The sequence below is a fragment of the Mytilus californianus genome, unplaced genomic scaffold, assembly GCF_021869535.1.
Source record: "Mytilus californianus isolate M0D057914Y unplaced genomic scaffold, xbMytCali1.0.p SCAF_10, whole genome shotgun sequence".
Taxonomy (NCBI): domain Eukaryota; kingdom Metazoa; phylum Mollusca; class Bivalvia; order Mytilida; family Mytilidae; genus Mytilus; species Mytilus californianus.
The window spans coordinates 41,963,624-41,988,947 of record NW_026262582.1 but is presented as its reverse complement, the minus strand read 5'-3'; the positions used below and the strand labels follow the sequence as shown (position 1 = coordinate 41,988,947).

At 32.0% G+C, this 25,324-nt stretch overlaps 1 protein-coding gene across 5 annotated transcripts in view; it reads right to left on the bottom strand.

Annotated features, from left to right (window-relative positions):
- Positions 1-25,324, bottom strand: part of LOC127718149 (cardioacceleratory peptide receptor-like) — a 191,429-nt gene that overhangs the window by 108,175 nt on the left and 57,930 nt on the right. For 2 of the 5 annotated variants that reach the window (XM_052224125.1, XM_052224124.1), the window contains exon 2: positions 12,849-12,935. The exons of the other annotated variants lie outside the window; for them this stretch is intronic. The gene's annotated coding sequence lies outside the window, so the exon portion shown is untranslated. The remainder of the gene's footprint in view (positions 1-12,848; positions 12,936-25,324) is intronic. 5 annotated transcript variants of the gene reach the window in all.

The window sequence follows — 25,324 nt, the reverse complement described above, 5'->3', positions numbered from 1 at the left end:
CCAATGAGACAACCCTACACCCGAGACCAAAATAAAGCAGAAAAAAACCAACTATAGGTCACACTACGACCTTCAACTTTGATCATACATTCAGCTCTTTGATATAATGATATTATACTGAAACAAATTGTCGTGTTTTATCGTAATATCAACAACAAATCCTTTTGTGTTTTTTATATATCTATATGATTATCCCTGCTTTGTTTTGTTTCCGTGTTTTTTTGTTTTTTTGTTTTTTTTTTGCTGTTAATTGTTTTGTTGCATACTGTCCTATGTCTTTGGTATAATTATACCGAAACGTTGAGGTGTTTGGTCGTAATATCAACAGACAATCATTGGTGTTTTTTAAATATCTGTTTTTATAATGACCCCTGTCTTGTTTTTGGTAGGTTGTTTTCGCTGTTAACTGTCTTATTGCATACTTCCGTATATCTTTGACATACTGTAAACCAACTTATTTTCGCAGATACTTTTTTTCGCGTTTAGTCCTTATCAGCCCATTTCGCGGCGATTTATTTTGGCGATTTTCAAATTTGATTGATGTATTAAATAAGGAAAATCAAAGTTTTACATATTCGCGACGGTTTATATTCGCGATATTTTTCTACTCGCGAAAGTCGCAAAAATAAATCGCTAGCGAAAATTAGTTAGTTTACAGTAATTACATGTATACTGAAAAATTGAGGTGTAGGATCGTTATATCAACAGAAAATCATTTGTGTTTTTTAAATAGCTGTTTATAATATTAATCGAATATTTTTAAGGATTTGTGATTTGTTAAAACTTGATCACATGTGCATTTGTATTTACTCAGTTTGCACGCCAATACTGTTGTGTTTAGTTTTCGTAGGTCAAAAACAGCATATTGCACAGGGTATACAGCATGTTACTAAAAATACATTCCTGAAATCCCCAATTTTACATTACTCATGCAATAGTTGTTGATTGATAATATAACAATTGTAGCGTTTGGTTGAGGTCAATACGATATAATATAGACCTAGAGAAGCATATCGACCTCGGACTTCGTCCCCCAGTCAATATGCTTCTCTAAGGTCGATATAACATCGTATCGACCTCATACAAAGGCTATAATTGTATTATATAATTACCCCTTCCCGTCTTGTTTTTTTTTTTTGTAGGTTGTTTTCGCTGTTAATTGTCTTGTTGCATACTTCCGTATTTCTTTGATATAATTATACCGAAACATTGAGGTGTTTGACAGTTATATCAACAGACAATCATTTGTGTTCTAAGTGTATGTATAAATAAATATCCCTGCTTTGTTGTTTTGTTGGTGTTTTTTTTTTTCACTGTTAATCGTCTTGTTGCATACTTCCCCATGTGTTTTGATCTCACTAAAATAATTAAACTAAATTGAATAATAAAAGCTCTTGAACTCGCTAAAATACTTAAACTAATAATAAAAGCTCTTGATGAATCTTAACCTTGTAAAAACTACAAAATGTTCACATGCTTTTGATTAAAAAGAACATTATCTTAATTATTAAATCATCAGTAATTTTGGATTGAAAGTGAAAATTATTTTCTTCTTATGTAATTGCTTGAAAGGTTGGTAAAACTTGATCTTGTTAGTGCCAGTTTTTAGATTTTAATAGTAACATTCTAAGTTTAAACAATTTTGCTGATACAAAAATAAGAAGATGTGGTATGATTGCAAATTAGACAACTCTCCACTATGGAGATCAAATGACGTAAAAGTTATCAACTATTAGAGATTTACGGAAAGTCTCGGTTCCGACTGTTGACTCCGACTCGGACAGCTAATATTATAGGGGTCGTCTCAAAAGTTAATTGAGCGGCGCACTTGATTCATGAGGAGTCCACAAACGGAGCATTCTATCGCTCCACCGACAATAAGAATCAAAATTTGCATCCAGAGTTTTCGTAACAGCACATTTCAATTGGATATTTCTCCAAGCTCATACACGTGTATATGAAGCCAGATACTTTATTTTGAGTGATTTTCTATTCCTGCATCTATAATGCCATTGTTATATATAAATTTATATATACATATGTACATAAACATATCCCGTTTTCTGATAAAATCATTTTCCTTTCTGTTTTACAGATACGAAAAAAAAGGGAACACCAAGGTTAGAGAGTAATCTTTATTTTAGATAAGGGTGCTGGGGTGGGGAGCAAAGAAGAAGAAATTTGCAATAAAAAGGAAGTACCAATGTATCAATGAAGTAACAAATCAAGGACCAGTTCAAGTAAGAAAACGTCAGACTCGATATTTGTTGAAAATAAAATGTATGACGAAAATTTTCTTCTTAGCCCTCCCTCCCCCCCCCCCCCCCCCCCCTCTAGAAAAAAAACCAAACAAACAAAATAAACAACTAAAAGGAATTTCCCTAAGTTAACAAGTGGTGTCATAGAGGCGGGAAGATATAATCAGTGCTGACCATATTACTTGAAGATATGTGCTAACAAATTAAAAGCTGGGGCGGCCATTATGAAAAAGGAAAATAGCAATCCAGGAACATTTCTGCCAAGTTTGGTTCGATTCAACAGATGTGGATTTCAATTAAGGGGAGCCCAGAGGGACCTGGTCCCTTTTTCTGGAAAATTTAATTAAAATGACAAATTTGTTTGGCAAAATGTGGATCGTGTACCCCCTTTAAGAGCCAAAAAAATGTTGCGGGCTCCCGTTTCTGGAAATTATTTTTCAGTTGGAAAAGATAACGGATGCCAAGTGATCAGAGCAATAGCTCACAAATACCTTTGAGATAAGAAGCAGGGGATAATATTTGTGAAACTGTATATATTAACTAAAAAAAAAATATAGGAAATAAATTCTCAACCTGCAATCAATCGGATTCTGTTTCCGAAGAACTAATTCTGATAACTTTCATTATTTTTGGATATTTTTTTTTTTTTTTGTAATAAATCTGTTATATGCCATCTGGTTTTCGCGGATAATGTCCACCAACGGTCGCTTTTTGGCCTTTGTGTTTTTCTGGTTTTTGTGTAGAAGACCCATATTCATTTTCAATAGATGGTTCTGTGTCAACTGAGACATCCTCATTTGGCGCTTCTGCTTCTGCTTCAGTTCGGGCTACTTGAAACTCTTCCGCTGAATCTGAGAGGTTATTAATCAACGTTTGCCGGATGTCAGCAGTTTTTGTAGTTGAAGCTGTTTTCGTCGCATTATCGACGTCGATTGTTTGTTTTTTGTTTTTTGTTTTTTTTTTTGGGGGGGGGGGGGTAATTTCTCTTCCTTATCTTTAATTTTTATTACATTCGTCTCTAAATATGACAAATTGTGGAGACTTGTGCTGGATTTGTAAACAGAAGACAAACCTTAATTGATTAAATAAATCGTTGTGTAAAATATTGTGTAACTGTTATTTGCAAAATCTAATTATTTAGTTCTTTTTTAATTTTAAGACGACCCCCTTCATTTTACCTGTCAGAGTCGGTGTCAACAGTCGGTACCGAGACTTTCCGTAAATGTCTATTGGTAACCGTACGGCCGTTAACAATTAGCAAAACTCATACCGCGTAGTACGTCTACTGTTCTTGTTTATAAAGACAAAGAATAGACTAAATTTGAACCAAAATACATTAAAACCTTCAACAAGTACAAATATACAATATCTGATGGTGTGGATGGGGTTTAAAGATTACGGAATAATGTGCCAAAAGAAAAAAGAATAGAGCAAAACGGAACAGAGAATAGAAAATAATGGGGTGCTAAACTATATATAAATTTAAGAACAGAGAAATTAAAGAGTAAATACTACATAGAAAAGAGACAAATGGACATAAGAATTATAAAATAGCGATATATAAAGACCCAGCCAGACCCTCATATTATATTTTTAAAATACGCTCTATTGAATTTTTCATTAAAAAGAAAGAAGCGCGTTAGTATTGAGCTTTAACTATTATTTACGCACGATTTACACTAAAATAAATGTTGAGCAAATTTGGAAATATTTAATAAATTATTGCCACATCATAAACATTATGAATTATACAATTTAGAAATCATGAAGCTATATCCATCATACCAAGATTAAATAGCAGTACCAGTTATAATTTAAATTTGAAAAGAAAAAGAAGAAATAATGCTGCAGCATGGAGTTCTATAGATTATGTTGATTCCCATTTGAATTCCAATAGTTTAATATTTTTGCTTCTAAAACTGTGTTAAATATATCTGGTTAAAAAAATAAAGTTACTATGCTATTTATTTGTCGTGGACGCGAGCAGGAAAATAATCGTTGTCATGCTTATTTTCCCGAAAAACAAATGACAAGAAGCATAGTGTTTCCTTATGTTTTTCAAATGTGTTGTCGGTTTCTATTCGGCTTCAAAATTCGATTGTCTCTTTGGTATCCTCGGTTTTTTGGGCAAAGTTGTGACACTTGCTTTGCATTAATTTAACATCTGGATCTATTTTATAACCAAGTTTTTTTTATTATAGATCTGAAATTTTAACGTATGGGTTCAGGTTTCATATGTTAATTTAAACGGAAATACCATGTACTGTTCATAGCAATACCACACTACTACCTTTTTCAAATCATCAAGGCGTTTGAAACGCATAAATTTGAGGGAAAATAAAAATATTGGTGATTAACGAAGTTTATTTTCAAATTTGTAAATTGTTTGGATGAATGGATCTTTGAAATCTAAAAAAGTTTATTTTTTAATCGTTGTTTACATTCATGAAATCCGGTTGGGGAAAATCAACATTGCTCAAGCTTAGCTGAACAGATTAGAAAATAGAAATCTTTGTGATAATCAATTTCTTTTTGTTAATTTGTAAATTGTTCAGATGCATGGATCTTAGTTTCTTGTGTACAATTTGGAGTTTAGTATGGCGTTCATTGTCACTGAACTAGTATATATATATTTGTTTAGGGGCCAGCTGAAGGACGCCTCCGGGTGCGGGAGTTTCTCGCTGCATTGAAGACCTGTTTGGGACCTTCTGCTGTTGTCTGTTCTGTGGTCGGGTTGTTGTCTCTTTGGCACATTCCCCATTTCCATTCTCAATTTTATATCTTTGAAATCTAAATAATATTGATTTTTGAGGGGGAAAAGCGTTTACATTAAATGTAATCGGGTTGGGGAAAATCAGCATTGCAAATGCGTAACAGAACAGATTACATTCACTTTTCTATCCACTATTTTCAAGCAAAACTTTAATAAATTTCAGTTTAATTAAATCAAAAATGCAAGTCACGACAAGAACACATCTGCATTTTAAGAAGAATAAGCGGATGCAGATGAAGTGTCTAGATGCTGATAAAAATATTGATTTTCAACTGATTACCTTCAAGCAATAATTACTATTATCAAATTTTCATGTAAAAAATGGATTATTTGTTCAAGTGTAAATACTTAAAAGTTCCTAAAACCAATTCAGTGATCAAAGTACTAGATTAGAAGATTTCATTAAGGATGTTTCGTGGGTGAATTATCATCGAGTTTCTGATTACATTCCTAGCATGGTAAATCCCAATTAATACAATAGGGATAGATATACTTTATGATTAACAAGAACTGCATAGTAATGCTTGCAAGTAGTATCAAATCTGCCTATCGCGTAGATAATATGTTAAAAAATACTTTTATATTAGTTTATATGTTGTTTTAGACTTAATAAATTCTTTCAACTTGTCTCTGAAAATCTCAATTTGAGTTTACTCTTATTCCAAATTTTTAGGCAGTTTAGTTCTTAAAACTACATGTAACATTATGCGCTATTACAAACATTTTAGTATTGTTTTCCTTATGAATATATAATGTCTATTTTCAACCTGGATAGGGTTAATGGTTACAGTCTATAATAACAGATCTTAATTTTGCATGGTAATCAATTATAATTTAAAAAATTGCCTGAAATTATCATAAGCAAATCATGTTTTTCAAAATAATCTACGTGTCTGAGACAATCATTATTATAACCACACAAAGCTTTAAACGGATTTCTGATATAGTCCACGTTAAAAAAAACTTTCTTGATATTTTTTCCAAACATTTCACGCCGTTCGATCAAAATATCTAAATTTGATTTATAATGTTTACTTTTAACAATAGTTGAAACATTAATTAACATTGAACTGATACACCGTGTTTGAAAATACATTTGCAACCTTAAACCTAGTAATATACCACTAAATAAAGATGAAAAGAAAAAAGAGCCTAAGGGTAACCAGATCATGCTCCACTTAAAAGAGTGGAATTGGGGAAATATATAGAACTAAAAGGAAAACTAAAATTTAAGTAATTATCAGCTCGAAAGCTTAAAGAAGATTGAATCCATATGTCTTCATCATTTTTAATGAATTAAAATTCTATTATTGCTGATCAGTAAACTAAATGTAAGTCGGCTTTATTCTCTTACCAGCAGATTACGTACTTTGCGGTAACATGTACATCCAGGTCTTTGATATATTTTTACCGAAACAAATTGAGGTGAATGATCGTTACAGCAACAAAAACCATGTGTGCTAAATATCTATCTTTATAATTACCCCTGCTTTGTTTTGCTTTTGTTGTTTTTTGTGGTGTCAATCGTCTTGTTGCATACTTCCCTATGTATTAGATATTGTTATACCGAAAAATTAATGTCTAGGATCTTACATTGTAATAGCAACAAAAACTATGTGTGTTCAATATCTATCTTAATAAATACCCCTGCTTTGTGTTGTTGGTTTTTTTTCGCTGTATATCGTCTTATTTCTTACTTCCCTATGTATTTGATTTAAGGAATGACTGTAATATTTTTTCTGTCTATGAAGAAATAACCTGAAAAATGTGGTGCACACTGAATAACCCGCGTAGCGGATTATTTAAAAGTATGCACCACATTTTTTATGTTATTTCGAATAGACAGAAAAAATATTACAGTCATTCCTTATAATTTAATTCTAAATTCCATTTTTAAGGCGTAAATTTTGAAAAAAACGTTGGTGACGTCACGGTCACATGACAAAATTATGTCTGTGAGCTGATAGACAAACACTTACAGCCAATCAGAAGACGTGTTACATCCAAAATTATATTATATAAGTATACCAAACAAATGAGGTGTTTGATCGAAAAATCAACAAAAAACCACGTGTGTTAAATTGCTGTCTATATAATTACCCCAGTTTGCTTTGTTTTTCTTTTTGTTCGCTGTTAATCATGCTGTTACATACTTTCCTAATCATTTTGAACTCACTAAAATACTAAAACTAATAATAAAAGCTCTTGGTGAATCTTTACCATGTAAGAAATACAAAATGTTCACATGCTTTTGATTAGAGAGTCGCTTAAATTGTTATACCATCAGTAATTTTGAATTGAAGGTGAACATTTTTTTCGTGTTATGTAATTGCCTGAAAGGTTTGTATAGCTTGATCTTATTAGTGCCAAATTTTAGATATTAATAGTACATCAACATTCTAAGTTTAAGCAGTTGTGTTTATACAAAAACAAGAAGATGTGGTATCATTGCAAATGAGACAACTTTCCAATAGAGATCAAATGACGTAGACGTTAACAGCTTTTTATTCACCATACGGCCTTCAACAATAAACAAAACTGTACTTGTTTATAAAGACAAAGAATAGACTTAATATGAACTAACAGAATTACACTAAAAACCATGCAATTAGTACATGAACAATATCTGAGGGGGTGGGGTTTTACACAATAGGGAATAATGTATCAAAAAATAAAAAAATGAGCAAAAAAGAGAAAGAAAAAAAAACTAAAAAAGTGAATATAGGGGTGCTAAAATATATAAAGAACAGATAAATTAATGAGCAAACACTATAAAGAACAAAGAAATATGGCCCTCAGAATTATAGAATAGAGATATGAAGACTCATCCAGACCATTATTTCATTTTTTTTTTATATTGAGCGACCTATTTTATGTATTGAGCATTTGTTATTTTTTACGCACGATTTACACTAAAAATAAATGTTGAGCAAACTTGGAAATATACAATTCAATCACTGCATGATGATCACAAACATTGTTAATAATGCAATTTAGAAATCATGAAATCATATCCAGCATACAAACATTAAATAGTAGTCCCAGAGGTGATTTAAATTTAAAAACAAAGAAGAAAAAATAATGCTGTAGCATACAGTTCTATGGATTATGTTGACAATAGTTTTGATATTTTTGCTTCTAAAACTGTACATGTGTTAAATGTATCTGATTATAAAATATCAAACCATAAGTTATTAATGCTATTATTTGTTTAGGATGCAAGTACAAAAAAACGTGAACATATGCCTATATCCCCGAAAACAATCACAAGAAAAATATCATTTCCTTACGTTCTTCAAAGTTGGTGTCGCTTTTTATTCTACTTCGGAATGTGATTGGCCCTTTGGTATCTTCCGCCTTTTGGTTTACCTAAGTGAAAACGTTTGCTTTGCATTTAACATTCGGATATTTTCTATAACTGAGTTTTCTACTATGGACCGGAAACTTTAATGGATTCCGGTCTCATAAGCTTATTTAAAAAACGGAAATCACGTGTTATACCAACTACAGCATACGACACTACGCCCGTTTTTTGCATCTTAAAAGCGTTTGAAATGCATAAATTTGCAGAAAATAGAAATATTGGTGATTAATGAAATTTTTTTAAGTCTGTTAATTGTTTGGATGCATGGAGCTTCGAAATCTAAATAAAGTTGATTTTTGAAGAAAAAAATCGTTTACATTCATGAAATCTGGTTGGGGAAAATTAGCATTGCTAAAGCTTAGCTGAACAGATTAGAACATAGAAATATTGGTGACAAACGATTTCTTTTTATTTGTAAATTGTTTGAATGCGGGATTCTTTGAAAGGAGAACGTCCGGTACGGACTTATTTTTACCTAAAATTTAAAGTTCATTCAATGAAAGATTTTCGACACTTTTTTCGACACTTAAGTGTCTTCTTCAGTCGATTCAAGTACTTTATGTAAAAGATTTGGACTGATTTGTTCATTAAAGACGCCTAAATTCAAGCTTAAATATGAAAAATCTATCAAATATGCGACAGAACGTCACTTTTCAGATGTTTTTTTGTCAAAACTTGAAGTGGCCGCATTCGTTGTCAGTCTCAACCTTTATATATGTTATGTATCATCATCAAATACAGCATATATCTAAATATTAAGAACACAAGTGCGGCCACTTCCATTTTAGACAAAAACCGTCTAAGAATAAGCCCAAATGCTACAATTGTGAAGATTTCAGTAATTGTGCATGAATTGATAATGCTTGTAATGCATGTGCATTGTATTGTCAAAAACAGCCTATATTTATGTAACAAAAGTATTCAACTTTCCAATAAATAGCTAAAAGTTTACATTTTTAACAAATTTTTGAAATACTATATTTTGGGGCCAAAAATGGATATTACTGGGCCTACTCCTTTAAATCATCACAATTTTTTAGGAAAAGGCGTTTAAATTAAATGTAATCTGGTTGGGGAAAGGGGGGATCAGCATTGCAAATGCTAAGCAAAACAGATTACATTCACCTTTCTATCCAATATTGTCAAACAAAACTTTAATCAATTTCAGTTTATTTAAATCTAAAACACAAGTCACGACAAAAACCCGTCCGAATTTTAAGAAGAATTAGCGGATGCAGATACGTGTCTGGATGCCGATAAAAATATTGATTTTCTAATGATTATCTTCAAGCACATTTTCATGTAAAACTGGATTGTTTGTTCATGTGTGAATAGTTCACAAAACCAGTTCAGTGATCACAGTACAAGATTGGGAGAATCAATTAAGGATGTTTAGTGGGTGAATTATCATCAAGTTTCTTATAACATTCGCAGCAATTTTAATAACAATAGGAATAGATATACTTTATGATTGACAAGAACTGCAAAATTATGCTGTGCCCATAGTATCAAGTATATATGTCGCCCCGACGACCTTTAAACCAAAATAATACATTTCTTACTATTGTAAAAATTGTTATATATAGACCTAATGCATTCTTTCTACGTGTTCATAGGAATTTCAATTTGAGTTAACTTTTATTACAAATATTTAGGCAGTTTGGTTCTAACAAACACCATTATGCCCTATTACAATCATTCTAGCGAGCCAAGACATTTCGAAAATGTTTTTTTACAGTTTGTTCTTATGTCGAACTATTCCATCATAGTACCGAGATAGGGTGGCGGTTGAGCGCTCACAAACATGTTCAACTCCGCCGTTTGGTTTTCTTAATGTTACGTGTTCCAAGCCAGGAGCCTGCAATTCTATGGTTGTCGTTGGTTGCTATGTCTGTTTTTCTTTTATTGTTTCGTCATAAATCAGGTCGTTGGGGATGTTTTTACGTTTGAAAATTTTTACAGTTTGTCATGTCGGTACATTTTACAGCTGACTATACGGTATCGGTTTTGCTCAATGTTGAAAGGCATACGGTTAACTATAACCGCTTAACTCCATGTTACTTGGACTCTGTTTGGTAGCAGTCTTATTTGCAATCACACCACATCTCCTACATGTATTTTATAAAACTGTTTTCTCTTATAAATATATCATGTCTATTTTCACTCTGGATAGGTTTAAATGTTGCAGTCTATAATTACAGATCTTAATTTTACTTGGTAATCAATAATTGAAAAATATGATTCAAGATAATCAGTTAAATTAATTTTTTGATTAATTTACATGTCTAAGAAAATGATTATAAAACCCCAACACAGCTTTAAAGAGACCTCTCATATGGCTCATATTTCCTAATATTTTGTCGAAACATTTACTGGTGTTCGATTAACATATCGCATGATTTGTCATTACCACAGTTAACGATATTTGAAACATTAATTCACATGCAACGGATAAACTGCGATTGAAAATTACATTGCTATATTACTACTGAAAACCAACAAATTTTTGCGAGCGATTTATTTTCGCGACTTTCGCCAGTGGAAAAATAACGCGAAAATAAATCGTCGCGAATATATAGCACTTGGGTCTTTTCTCACATAATTACATCAAGAAAATGAGTAAACCGCGAAAATAAATCGCCGCGAAGTCGGCTGACAATTGCTAAACGCGAAATATAGTATCCGCGAAAATGAGTTGGTTTACAGTATCTTATAAGATAGCATTAAATCTAGAAAAGAAAAAGAAAAGGAAGCTGAAGATACATAAGGGACATTCAAAAATTTTATGTCGAAAATAAAACGAAAGACAACTAAAAGTAAAAACAAGTCTACAAAACACTAAACAGACCACAAAAAAATGACTGAGCGACACGAACACCACTAAAAACTGGGGGTGGTCTAGTAATAGTAATCAGATACTGCTCCACTAGTAGCTCCCGTCATATAGCTGTATCATTTGTTATATAGATGTTCGATCAATTTGACCTTGGGGACAAGTAAAAAAAAAGTAAAATATAACTGTTATGATCTTTAATCATATTACCCCGTATAAACTGTCAATGGTATTTTTGAAAGCGGTGTAATATGAAACAATAGGTGTATTCGTCGTAAAACTTATGCATAATATAATATGATATTTTTTCTCATGCTTGAGGGAGATATGAAGATTTGTAACCAAGAACATTCATATTTCATGAGGATGAACAAATCTTCATATTTCCCTAAGCCAAGGGAAATGAATGTTTTATTCCACAACTATACTTTTTTTACTTCCTGAACATAAATATTTAATTACATATTTCTTTTTTTTATCAGCTTGTTTTTATTACTAAACACGACATTAACAATGAAAATCCGTACCGATAAAAATTTAATCATTTCTTCTTTTTTTAATTGTTTTAATTTTACGTCTGAAATAATTTTTAAAAAGAAATTACTATTATATTATCTCTACAAAACGTTCAAACCGTTATCAACATTAATCGCGCTTAACGTCGCACATGGAAGTCCCGACGCATAGAGGGGAATATGATACTTAGAGGGGAATATGAAGTTTAGTTCGACGTCAAACGGGATAGTCTCAACCAATCAACCAATGATTTCGCTATGAATATTAACTTTCAGTGGAATAATACATTTTATTACAGTGTTGTAATATTCTTGCAATTATTTTTACAAATTCTTTCTTACATAATTGCAATGTGCAAATAATCTTGTGGTTTCACCTAAAACTTCGTCCTACGTGCATTCGTAAATGCCGGAGTTTTACAAATTAAAATCCATTTAGATACTTAAAACTTAAAACACTAATTACCTTCGTGAGAATGTTTATTATCATATAACAATAGGAAAATGTGTGCATTTATGCAGCTTATGCATCATCAATCTTTCTTTCATTAACCTAAAGGCGAACTTCTATAGATAAATTCCTATTTTAGCAAATTGTGTTGCCTGAACCAGGATATTCTACTTATTGAAGAGATCACCCCCAGAATGTACTTTTAGGAGACAATGGGAACTTTAGAAAATCACTTGCTTTAGCTGTTTAAGCCCTTGAAGTTCTACTTATAATTCTAGATATTGTTAGTTGACTTAAACCAACTAAATCACCAACAACCTGCTGAAATGACACAGGAGCATAGTATCTAAGGGCAGTCAAAACCTGGAGACTTGCGGAAACACTATATGAACGCATAAACTTTGGCTCTAAATCATCTGTCAAAATGTCAGCAATAATTAAAATAGCCTCTCTAAGCATTCCGTACCATCTTATTTTAAATCTCAAAATCATCATATTCATTTAAGGGATTAGTTTTGTCACGAATATTTTCTCTCTTCTAGTTTTGTTATTATTTTGTTGGAACATTACTTGGAACGCCATTTTAGGTACGACGTCATACATTCCACCATTAAGTGGTCCCGCCACAATGCGGAGCGGGGACATAAAACTTACAGACGTCCGTTCGTCCGGTCTATTAGAAGCGCTCAACGCGTACCATTCCTAACAGGTTTTAATGAAATTTGTATCAGTGGTTTATATCTGCAATGAAAATGAATATTTTTTAAAATCATTATTGCCCTTTGATATAAAATTCTATGGAAAATTGCATTATAAATACTTTCAATATCAAACATATAACGTTTTACGGAATTAACAAAACATTTTATTATACTTCACGTTAAAATGCAACATTTTGATTGGTTAATAAGAGGGAGACAATTTGCTCTATCCCATGCCTCAGCGGAAGATATTTTTTTAATGTCACTCTCTCGTGCAGACCAATCAAAAAATCATAAATTAAATGACAATGAACTGAGTTTATATCAATAGTATACAAGACAATGTTCAAGTTCTACGTTTTGTTCTCAGACCTTTTTCATATACTTTTAACATTTAAAAAATCTTGCTTCACTTTTGTTGTTTTTGTAATAACTCGGTCTGCTCTACCACTATCTCAGCTATGCGTGTTTTTTTTATGTAATAACACACTACGAAGAAAAAGAATATCCCCTGACAGAACGCATATAAGTGAGAGAATATTTCAAAAGAGACTTATCTTTAAGATGTTAACAATTTGAGATATAACCACAGATTAAGCGTTCTCGCAGTGCTCCTGCAACTTAATTTCTTGAGAAAAACATCATTTGTTTCAGAAGGGAAGTGAAAAATATAGTTTGTTTCCTCTAAATCGATGCAAAAAGCAACATTTGATTTGAAAAAAATTGTTGGTATCTGTAAGCTCTATATCATAGAATAATAATAGTAGTTTTTATTAAGACCAAAAAAAAATGAATGTCCAGGAACGGATTCAAAATGTATTCGCAACTAAGGTTGTTTGCTGAATACTATCGCTTAAACAACCAACAAACGTTTAGTAAATGATAATTCTATTTAACCTTTTATGGAAGCCCATTTAGGATCTCCAAAATTATATATTTGAATTCGAAAAAAAATTAAAACAACATGTTATAAATTGCATGCGTCCGAAGAGCTTTTTTTATATTTACCTTCATCAGGAACGCTCAATACCAAATATTTGAAAGCCTAGAATGTATAATAACCTAAACAGTTGAAGAGCTATATGACCAAAAAGAACCTAAAAATAGCCAAATCTATCTAAGGTCAACTTTGCCTGAGGTAGTTGAAACCTTAGTTTCTCGTAATTTCAAAATTCTTTAACGTACAATTTAAGAAAGGGTTTGTTATAAATCATGTCAGTACCGATGTACTGACTACTGAGCTGATGAATTCAAATTATATTTTTGTGAAGTCCTAAATGTTTTTTTCCGTAATACGGACTTTTAAAAGCATCTGACAAAGTATCTACTTTCATAACAATGATTGTAAAGAAATAGACTGGAGTAAAAGTAAAACTTCTTAAAAAAATATATAGGGACGTAACTAATGTGTGTAAAATAAGATCGGACCCGGACAAACGAACATTATCAGAACTTCGAAGTTATCTCCCTGTAGTGTTATGTCCCACATTAAGTATTCCTTTTAATAGTAGTATTCTTCTGATTGTTTTGTCTATACTAGTATTATTAAAGTTTAAGAAGTCCTTGTTTATACTTGTCATATCTTTTGAAAAATACTCTTGATTTTCATAATATTTTTGGCACTTTAGATGTAAATGTATTACATACACTATACGGAACTATAAACAACTGTTACACAAGTGGGAGGTTTAGCTAGCTATGAAACCAACTTTAATCAACCATTTCCTTCGGAAAATGCTTGAATCAAGTCAGGAATATGACAGTTGTTTTTCGCTCGTTCTGTTGGATGATGACGTCTGATTTTGTTAGTTTTTATGGACTTCCCTTTTTGAATTTACCTTGGAGTTCGGTGTTTTTGTTATACTTTTTTGTTTCGAGATGGAGTTTCATTTCTTTTTTTTATATCTAATTTGAAACTCATATCTGTTGATGTGATTTATCATGTGGCTTCATATTTGATCCGATGAACGATTTGACTTATTTTTCTTTTTCAAGTAGAGATGAAATACAATCAAAATGTTTTAGCATCATTTATTATGGTATCATGATTAGCACCTAATCTAACGCATACAATTTTAAGGCAAAAATGAATAAAAGTAGTCTTTAACGTCAAATTATGGTTAACTGCTGTTTATATTTCTTAATAGTTGAATTTTTCAACCCTTTTAATGCCTCTTTCTTTGACATGGCTCTCTGTGTATACAATCCATGTATTTGCCCTATCTGTTTGTTATGAGAACGAATAAAGTTAATCAGGTTAGTAGCCTCTAATTCAGTGGTTGTCGTAGGTTGCTGTCTGACATATCTGTTTTCTTTTGTAAATTGTTTTATCATTTATCATTTATCATTTATCAGGCCGGTTGAATTGAATTACACTTCAAAATGTCGGGGCCTTTTACATATAAAAATAGGACAATGTTTGATGATTGCCAATGAGACAACTTTCCACCAGAGACCAAACGACATAGAAGTTACAACTACGACCTTCAACAATAAACAGAACCCATACCACATAGTCAGCCATAAAAGGCTCCCAAATGACAAATGTAAAACAATTCAAAAGAGAAAACTAATGGCCTTATTTATGTACAAAATAATGAACAAAAAAGAAATATGATATACAGCAACAAACGATGATTACTATACAGTATGGGTCTTTATCATTGTTAAAGGCCTTACGGTGACCTATAGATGTAACATTCATGTCATTTGGTCTCTGTAGGATAGTTGTCTCATTTTCAATCATTCACCATCTCCTTATAATTTATATTTAATCCCTCAGATCACTATGGTTAACGCACTATTAAGATCATGAAGATGGAAGCATTTGATATCGAATTTCATTCTAATCTCGATAAAAGTGTTTTATAAACGCTTCTTTATAACTATCTTTATAATGGTTGAGTGTGTATTTGGGAATTGTTTGAAAATGTTATTAAACGACTTAAGTAGTATAAAATCTAACAGATTTGCAGTTGATAGAAAATCAATTATATATCTTGTATAACATTGTCTAGACACATAATTTAAATATTAATATTTAATCAAAATCTTACAAAAACAAGTAGTTGTACCTCGGACATAATATAACGAATATTAGGTCCCATGCTGTACTTTTAGCTTTCCATAGCCGATCATTTGTTTTTGCACTGAAGTAAACGGTTTAAAAAAATCTAACAATAGCGCCATTGTTAGGAAAACTATGATGTTGGTGGTAAAAAGGGGCCAATCTGATTAAAAAGCAGATCCTGGTCCGTGCTTTGCTAACAAGGATCGGACAACACTCCGTTTTACTTTCTGTTCTGGGAATTATTACATCAGCCATTGAAATTTAAGCCTTCATATTTTCTAAGGTGTGTAATGAACCGGCAAAACCAGAAGATCCCGAAAGGTCTTTAAAACAGGAAGTAGAACGGAGCGTTTTCAGAGCATTGTAAACAAAGCTTGGAAACATAGTATGTATTCTAATCAGTTGAAAAGAACTAAATAAAAAGATTGATAGCCTGCATGGATTCAACCGTTGAGAGATTATTTTATTGCTACTAGACAGCTACCCGCGCAAGCGCTTGACACTCTAGAACGATATTTATGAACAAAACGGGTCCTGCGCCATCATGTTTTGTGATTAATTAAAGAGTGGTTGGTTGTTGATAGAAGCGCGGATGACACGGTGCTGCGGTTTTAGTACATTTGAAGATGTTGCAAGCTTAAAGCTGAAAACATTTTGCAAGATAATGTAGAGGGGAACATGAATGTATACATGATGTAAAATACATGTACACATTAAATTTTAGCATATCTATATATGTCATGGCGTCTTTGAATGACTGTATATGATCATTTTTTATTAACAAACTCAGGTATTTTGATGGAAGATCTAGTTTTTTGATTATCTTTACCATGGTTCACATAACAAACAAACAAAACTAATTGAGAGTGTGGATGGGGGTTTACAAAATAGGAGAATAATGGGCAAAAAATATAAAGAATAGAGAAATGGACCAAAAACATAAAGAATAGAGAATAATGAGGTGCTAAAATATAAAGAAAAAAGAATAATTGGCAAAAAGTATAAAGAGTAGAGAAAAATGGCATAAAAAAATTAAAGAATACAGAAATGATGGACCCTCATCCAGACCCTTTAAACTAGCCTGCATGAAGTACATACTGAAATATATTAGTTGTTAAGAGATTGCATAATTGAGTTTATTCTTTTAGTGTTATCGTTATTGTAAACACAAAAGTACAGACGATCAAATGCCCGACATTTCTTATGAAGATCAAACCAATGCGTAATTGATCCCAAGATTTGACAACTAATAAAGTTACTGTCATAATCTCGACACATTCACAGAAAAATGTTATAATTGAACTTTTGATCAAACTATAACAAAGTTCATCTTATCTAATAAACCCTAGCACTTATATCTTAAGAAAAGCAAGAGGTACAATTAAGTTTCCAAATCAAGAAATTCAAAAAGTTGATTAAGTTAATATAAGAAAAAGACATATTTGACGTATAATCTAAGAAAACTGTTAGCTTAATCAGTCGAAAAAAACCCACTTTGTTTTACGAATTAAAACATTCAAGGCCACTTTTAATATATCTGAAAAGATTTAAATCAAGCTAATCGACAAATAACGTGTTAATATGTTTCTTGGCTCTGGAAATTCTCAATAATTGGACAATTTGGACAGAAGGCATTCTTACAAAAACTCCCAGGCGATTAAGTATAACATTTTCTCTTTTGACGACATGTTAGCAATCGCTTTCATGGAATTTAATTCTACATGATGACGTTATTATTGTAAATTATATACAAACAGGTTTACGTGGGCAATTAGAAAGAACTTTATATGACGTCCTTTGATTTCAGTTTTTTAGCACTCGAAACGCAAAAAATAAATAAATTAACCTGATAATCGCATGCTTTTTACTATAAAAATGTAAAACTATTTTGAAAAGTAGCGAATGGGAAAAGTTTATTATCCTTAACGAGCTTGGGTTAAATTCTTAAGTTACCTGCGTCTAAAGGCTACAAATTAAGATTGACCATGAAATTGTCAAGGCATTTACTGTATTTCGATTGATTGATGTTCGATTTGGTAAAGTATCAGTGCAATTTAATCAATTTTATCGCGGCGATTACTGTGTATAAATTAGTTACTAAATTTTCTGTCAATCTTCGAGCATTTAAACCATATTTTGCCAGTTTCATAAATTTTTGATTATTTGATTAAACTAGCGCGTGTAATTTCCCGCCAAATATATTCGGAAAAAAGATATCGGAATGTTTTCATAATATCAATTCAGAAACTCTTATATTGTTGTTTTCCTACCAAATGATGACTTTTTATTCATTATCAACTTCGCAAGAAATATTGACAGAGTGGATTTGCTGATATGTATCATGTTTAATAACAATGCATTTATTTCGAACTAAATAATGACATTGTTGATTCTCTGATGTGCATCACGTTTAATAACAATGCATTTACTTCGAACTAAAAAATGACATTCTTCATTCTCTGATGTGTATCATGTTTAATAACATAGTATTTAATTCTAACTAAATAATGACATTGTTGATTCTATGGTTTGTATCATGTCTGATAACATTACATTGTTGAGTCTTTGGTGTGTACTGCGTAGAAACTGATGAGGAGATTGTGAGAAACACATAGTATCACGTTTTAATCTCACATTTGTATGGCCTAGACCGACATTCTTTGAAGTCTACAACGGGATGTTCAACAACCATGACTATGCAGGAGGGTGTTGCACGGTGGGTCTTTGAAGTCAACTACCGGATGTTTAACAACCATGACTATGCAGGTGGGTGTCGCATGGTCGGTCGTTGAAGTCACGAATGGGACTAGCTTTGCTCGAATTTTCCGATTTGCTACAAACAGTGTTTTAAGGCATCACTTATTTTCATTGATTTCCGCCATAACAATTTATTAAAAATGATGTATCCCAAATGGAATGATAAAACATGGACGCAAAGACTTTGAATGCATTCAATTGAAACTTATTGAAAATATAAATGTATCCTAATCAGTTCAGCTAAATTGAACTAATTTGAGGATTATAATAATGACTTACGTAGACGCTAATCGTTTAAGAAATTAAAATTACGTATATTAACAAAAAAAAGATTTAAGGTAAAACAATAGAACTCAAAACAAAAACGCTATAGAAAGTTTATAATCTGAAAACAATCACTTCTTCATTAATATAATAAAAAGAGAGTATCATGATTAAAAATAACACTACGGATATCTGCATATACAGGACAGTTTAACAAAACCTGTTGTTCATCTTCAACGTCATCAGTACAATTCAAACAGACTCTATTTTCTATACCAATATTTTCATAACGACCAGTTTCAATTCTGATGTGCACTACATTACATCTAAATTTAGCTAAAGCACTCTATGAATATTCAAAATCAGATAATTTTCTACACCATATACATTTTTGAACAGTCTATACAAATTATGTCAAATGACAAAAATAAATTACATACATATGGACAGTTCAAAAATAAACATGGTGTAGAAAATTATGTCATTTGACATAATTTTGTCATGTTAGGAATTGGCTCATAACAGATTTTACTTATTAATAGATTCGCAACACGATTCTGTAGTTTATAAACTCATCATAAATATCATGTAAAGACCTAGTTTAGTATATGTCCATGCATTGATTTAATGGTTTGCTTAACATAATAATCACCAGCAACTCGTTTTTCTATGACATTAAACCTTATTGTTCAGATGTAAATGGAAGTGCAGGTGAGCCACTAGACAAATCTATAATACTAGAACCGATTTCTTTAACTGGTTGCGCTCGAATTTAAGAGTAAAGAACATTTAATTTGAGATAAAACATACCAAAAAGGCGGTACTTAAACTGTTAAAACCTCCTTATTTCATATGTTTGAGGGATTTGTAACAACACAAATCTTTTTCAGAAGCATTACATATTATATGAATAGGATATTAACGGACAAAGGGTTTCGAACGGCGTGTTTATTAGATGATTACCAACAACACCTGTAACAAATAAAAGTTCTTCGGTTTTTGGATCGTTACTATCGGTTTATCTTTTCACTGTTATGTTTGACTCAATTAGGAGAGATCATATTTCAAAAGATGTGTTTTTCGATTGACACTTTCGTATCTCTGTATTCTCTTTAGTATTGCTATTACGCTCTTGACCTTGTGTATGTCTTTATGGAAAATTACATAAAAATGAACTTTACACTTAGATACAATCGCCTAGCATAGTTGATGTAGAAAGAATAAAAAATGCGTTTATAACCATTAACGGGGTGGTAGGTAGTTTTTCGATTTTCTAAAGGGCACCTACAAGATTAAAATCTTTGACACAAACTGGTTTAAATTTTATGCAATCGATGAATTAGTTCACTCAAAATTTTGCTTTTGTATTACTTATTAATAATAATTTACTGATGTCCAAATATCATTAATCGGTTAAGAAGAGACAAAACCAAGTTTACAAACCTGAGGGAGTCGCAAAAGGAGCAAGACCTAATGCATCGACATGATAAGGCTTACCTGTTATGGATGAATCAATCGCCATGTGAGTCATGGTGGGAGTAGTATACAATTGGTGAAATCGGTACAAAATTATCATTTCATGTTATGACTTCGATACAACAAAACGTTATTTATCTTATTTCATATTTTGTTAACCGCGCCTTTCACCGTTTACTATTGATATAGGTTTTGCTCATTGTTAACGGTCTCACAATAAACCGTATTTTTTTAATTAATTGGTCTTTTCTGGATATTTTCCTCATTATTAATCATACCACCATAGAAGGGCATCGGTGATCTAAGTAGTTTTTCAACATTATCAGTAGCCTGTCAACTTTAAGGGTGCTAGTTCGAAACCCGCACGTGACAGATGAGTTCTACTCCGATCTTTATATACTAGGATCGCCAATTTTCCTGCCAAAAATCATTGGTTTTCTTTGCACAATCCGGCTTTCACCACCAATAAAAATTACTCGCCACGATATATCCAAGAGTACTAAAAGTACTTAAAGCTAATTAATCAATCAATAAATTCGTCAATAGTTATAAGTAACTAATTTGAATCTCTTAATCTGGTCAAGCTTTTCTGATTTGTTTCTTGGTAAATAAAAAGAGGCGGAAGATTCAAACCTGGTACTTCAACAACCTGCTAAATACGTTTCAAAGAATAGTACATTTTTATTTGATTTAACTTTTTTTTATTCGAGCGTCATCTATAAGTTATTTGTAGACGAATCCAGCGTCTGGCGTATAAAATTTTAAGTCTGGTATCTAAGATAAGTTTCTCAATTACAACACCCCTCTGGTCCGACACCTCAGTCGTCCAATACCTTTGTCTCTACACTTTAACAGTCCCAGAAAGTAAACCACTGTTGTAATAGAAAATCTACAACTGGTGTTTAACAAATATACCTTATATTTATAAGGACATGGTGAATCTTTACAATATGTAAGTGTACAAATGCAAACTGCGTTCTGGGGTGAAGACAAACCAACTATAAAAAGGGGAAAATCAAAGACCAGTTCTTATAATTTTATGAGCATCTTCAAACAATTTCGCATAGGAACTGGACGAATATGAATAAGTACCATTTGATCGTGAAAATGAAACAGTTTTTATTTTGTTTTTACGATACTAAACCCGATTTTTGCTACAATGAACAAAAAATAAGCCATACAACATTCCTCTTTGGACTGTGTGCGACGACCCTGACCCAAATGTCAATCAGGTTTTACTACCCTTAAACCTTGATATAATGTTCAATTCAATTCAATTCAATTCAGAGTATTTTATTGTTCGAATATTAAACGTTCATTTTACAAAGGAAAATGACATAAGGCAAAGCCTATACAAATCCTTGTCCATACGAGATGGATTGAATAATCTGAAACAACCTAATATATTTATGATAATTCATAGATCATTCATTATTGCATTGAGTCAGGAGAGGCACTCTTCCCCTTCTTGAAAGTTGTGTGCAATATGCCATAATACAAAAATGTGATTAAGAAGTGATAAAACACAACCAGATTAAAACAAACCTTCAAAGCCCTGTGCCCAGCCCTTAAATGAGTCAGGGGAGGCACTCTTCTCCTTCTTGTAATTTGTGTGCAATATGCCATAATAAAAAAATGTTATTAAGAAGTGGTTATTATCAGATATATACAAACATCCAAAGTCTTGTGTCCAGCCCTTAAATCAGACTTTAAACCCTACCCGTAAACATAGGAATACGAAGGGTACACAGTCCCAGTCCATAAAAGTCGTCCGGTTGTTCAAAAGGATTCTGTCCTCTATAGGAGCATATATTACGATGCTGTGAAAGACGAAAGACAGAGATGGGGACTATAATATCACAGACACACCGACAGAACATTCCAATAGTATGGAAAACGTCTCAGTTACACCAGAAGGTTCTGAAACAGTGGATGAAAGGAATTATATTCTACCATATCGGAATGGTCGAATGCTCTTGCACACGTTCGTGGATTGGAAGACGATACTACTATACGTCGAGGTTCCGGATAGAACAAATCTATCGACTTCCCGATGACAATAAAGGAAGCTACATTCAGACATCTGTGGATAGTTTTTTCGTTTATTACGTCAAAATGAATTGTCAGGAATTTAAGATTGCGAAAATTCTTTAAAGACTTTTCAATAGAACTTGAATAGGAACGAACGCACCCTTATCGATATGGGTGAAAAAATAAACAAACCACAATCTAACAAAAAACGGAAAACATGTAAAAGGAATTAAAGACGAAATTTAAGCAAACTAAAGTGTCTTTAACAACCTCCATGGACCTTTGTACTTGTAGCAAGTCTCAAGAAGTCCATGTCTGGTTTGGATTTTTATAGTATGACCAAGGAAGTTCGTTGTCTTAGCAAACGTTAGTTTGAAATATATGTAGTTAGTGTAAACATGCGTTATCCGATGCCTTAATTTAAGTAATACAAATTTAAAGTAATTAACAAATAATTCATCAATAGCATCGGAAATTAGTCCTTGACAAACAAAAAAAAAAACAACCGCAAAACTAATATTGTTCCTTATACTAGTAAATACTGAATCAAAAACAAGGTGTTAATTTGTATTCATCCGTTTAAAGATTCATGTCGGATAATACATATTGCATACTGATAGGATATTGAATATCTATAATGTACATTGTACATTGTATTATGTTTACGGATGCCTATTTCCTATATTAGCAATAATGATATAGCTTATAACTAAATGTAAAAATGAATAAAAAGTGGAGGAGATTATTGTTAACACAATAAAAACAATAACAAGTAGTTAAATCTTTTTTTATTTTTTTAGGTTGTGTTTTGTATAGTTGTTTTACCTAACTATCGTTAAGAGTACGTTCGTTCCTATTCGATTTCTATGACGAAAAGTCTTTAAACAAATTACGCTGTCTGGAATTCCCGACAATTCATTTTGACGTAGTAAACGAAATATAGTCCACAGATAATTGAAATATACTCATTCACGTTTTTGTCCATTTGTGAAACTATTATATGAATACACACATAGCTGTGAAAGTGATAGAGCTGATTGTTACCCCGAGAAAACATTGTCAACCGTGGCGAAATAGACAAATGTTTTTTCAAGTGGTTACAATCTGCTCTATCAACCTCTCAGCTATGTAATTTTTGATTTATTATACTGAATGTTCTCTCATGGTCTTTTAAATTTTAAATGGAAAATACTTTATTATGAACATGACAACGTAACAGTTATTAGAAAAACAACGAAAATGAAGCAAGATGTATTTTTTTTTTTTTTTTATGTTGGCAGTATTTGAAAGAGTTCTGAGGCCAAAACGTAGAACTTGAACATTGTCTTCAAAATTATTTAAGATTGCTATGTGTGTTATATTCGCACTCAACCAACCTCTATAAAACATGCACAACAGCAGCTTGCTGAATCTGTTTATCATTGATTATATTATAGTCAATTTCGAATTTATGGACAAAAGAACTGCATGGTTGCTTTATATGAATATATTGTTTCTTTTATTTACCTTATTATTGTGTTATTCGTTGACTTATTGAAGGTGATCCCGGGGGATTCCTCATTCTCAATACTTGGGGGTCACTCAGACTCATCTGATTTCTAATCACTATTTCGTCAGAGTTTCGTGGCACCTTTTCAAATATTTCACTTATCATTCATAATTTTCATTCATTTTCAAGCATTTTTCATTTAACATCTCCAACCTCAACTCAACACCTTAAAACATTGTAGCCCACCGTCACGCGGGGGCTGGTCCACTGCCACGCATGGGCCGTCAGACGAAGGTTCGCTTTGTCATTCCTTTGTCAATTCTGTTGTTCAAGTTGAGCGTAGTGGTTTGTCAGCTGGTTTACTTTCCACGAAAGAATCGCTTCCTGACATGTTCTGGAGCAAATATATTCTTCAGATAGTTGAGTGATTTTCCAAGGCCAAACAATTTAATATGTTTTATATATTTAGTACAGAAAATACATTTTCATTTTATTTAGTGTAAAGTTCATAATAAATATATTACATTTACACCGTATTTGTTTAGTATCAATGGTTCCGTGAACAAAATTTATTTTTGAATCTACAGTCTGCTGACACTACACTAAGATAACATTCACCAGACAGGACCCTTTAACAAATTTGACCTCAGGGTTGTAACAGATGTTAAAGTTTAAAACAGTGACGCTAATGAGCATATCGACACCAATTATTTCACAGTTTGATGTCCTGCGAAGATTTTCATACTAACTGATTGATTGATAAGGAGAATAAAATAATTATTACAGAGACTGCAATGTCGAATTCCTCACAAATCATATTGTGCTATTACACGTGTATAGCAAACTGCATAACATGAGACTTATGGTATAATCGCCATTGAAACCAGCATCACAGTTTAAATACAACCTTTAAATATGCTATCATTATATTAAATTTTACATGATTTCACTTCGACTGTTAAACTACAATTAGATAAATAAGATTATCATGTGGAAAACTCACGTCATTTTCAGATCTAAAGTTATCGATTGATTAATTGGATTGGATGCTTACTTCGTTGATTGGTTGTTGGTATAGTTCCAGTGGCAAATATTTCATGCATATACACGACGGGAAAAACATAAAATATATTTTGAAACAGAATTTCGACTATCAGTTTTACACAAACACACACAGGAAAAACGAGTATATAAAAGACATTTATTGTCGAGATACGCATCTGGTTCAAAAACGTGCCTACTGTTAAAGCTCTTAAAACATTGATAACCATAACATATATATTATCAAAATCAAGAAATTCGTCCTGCTTTTTAAGAAATTATTAATTGTTTCCAAAATTGT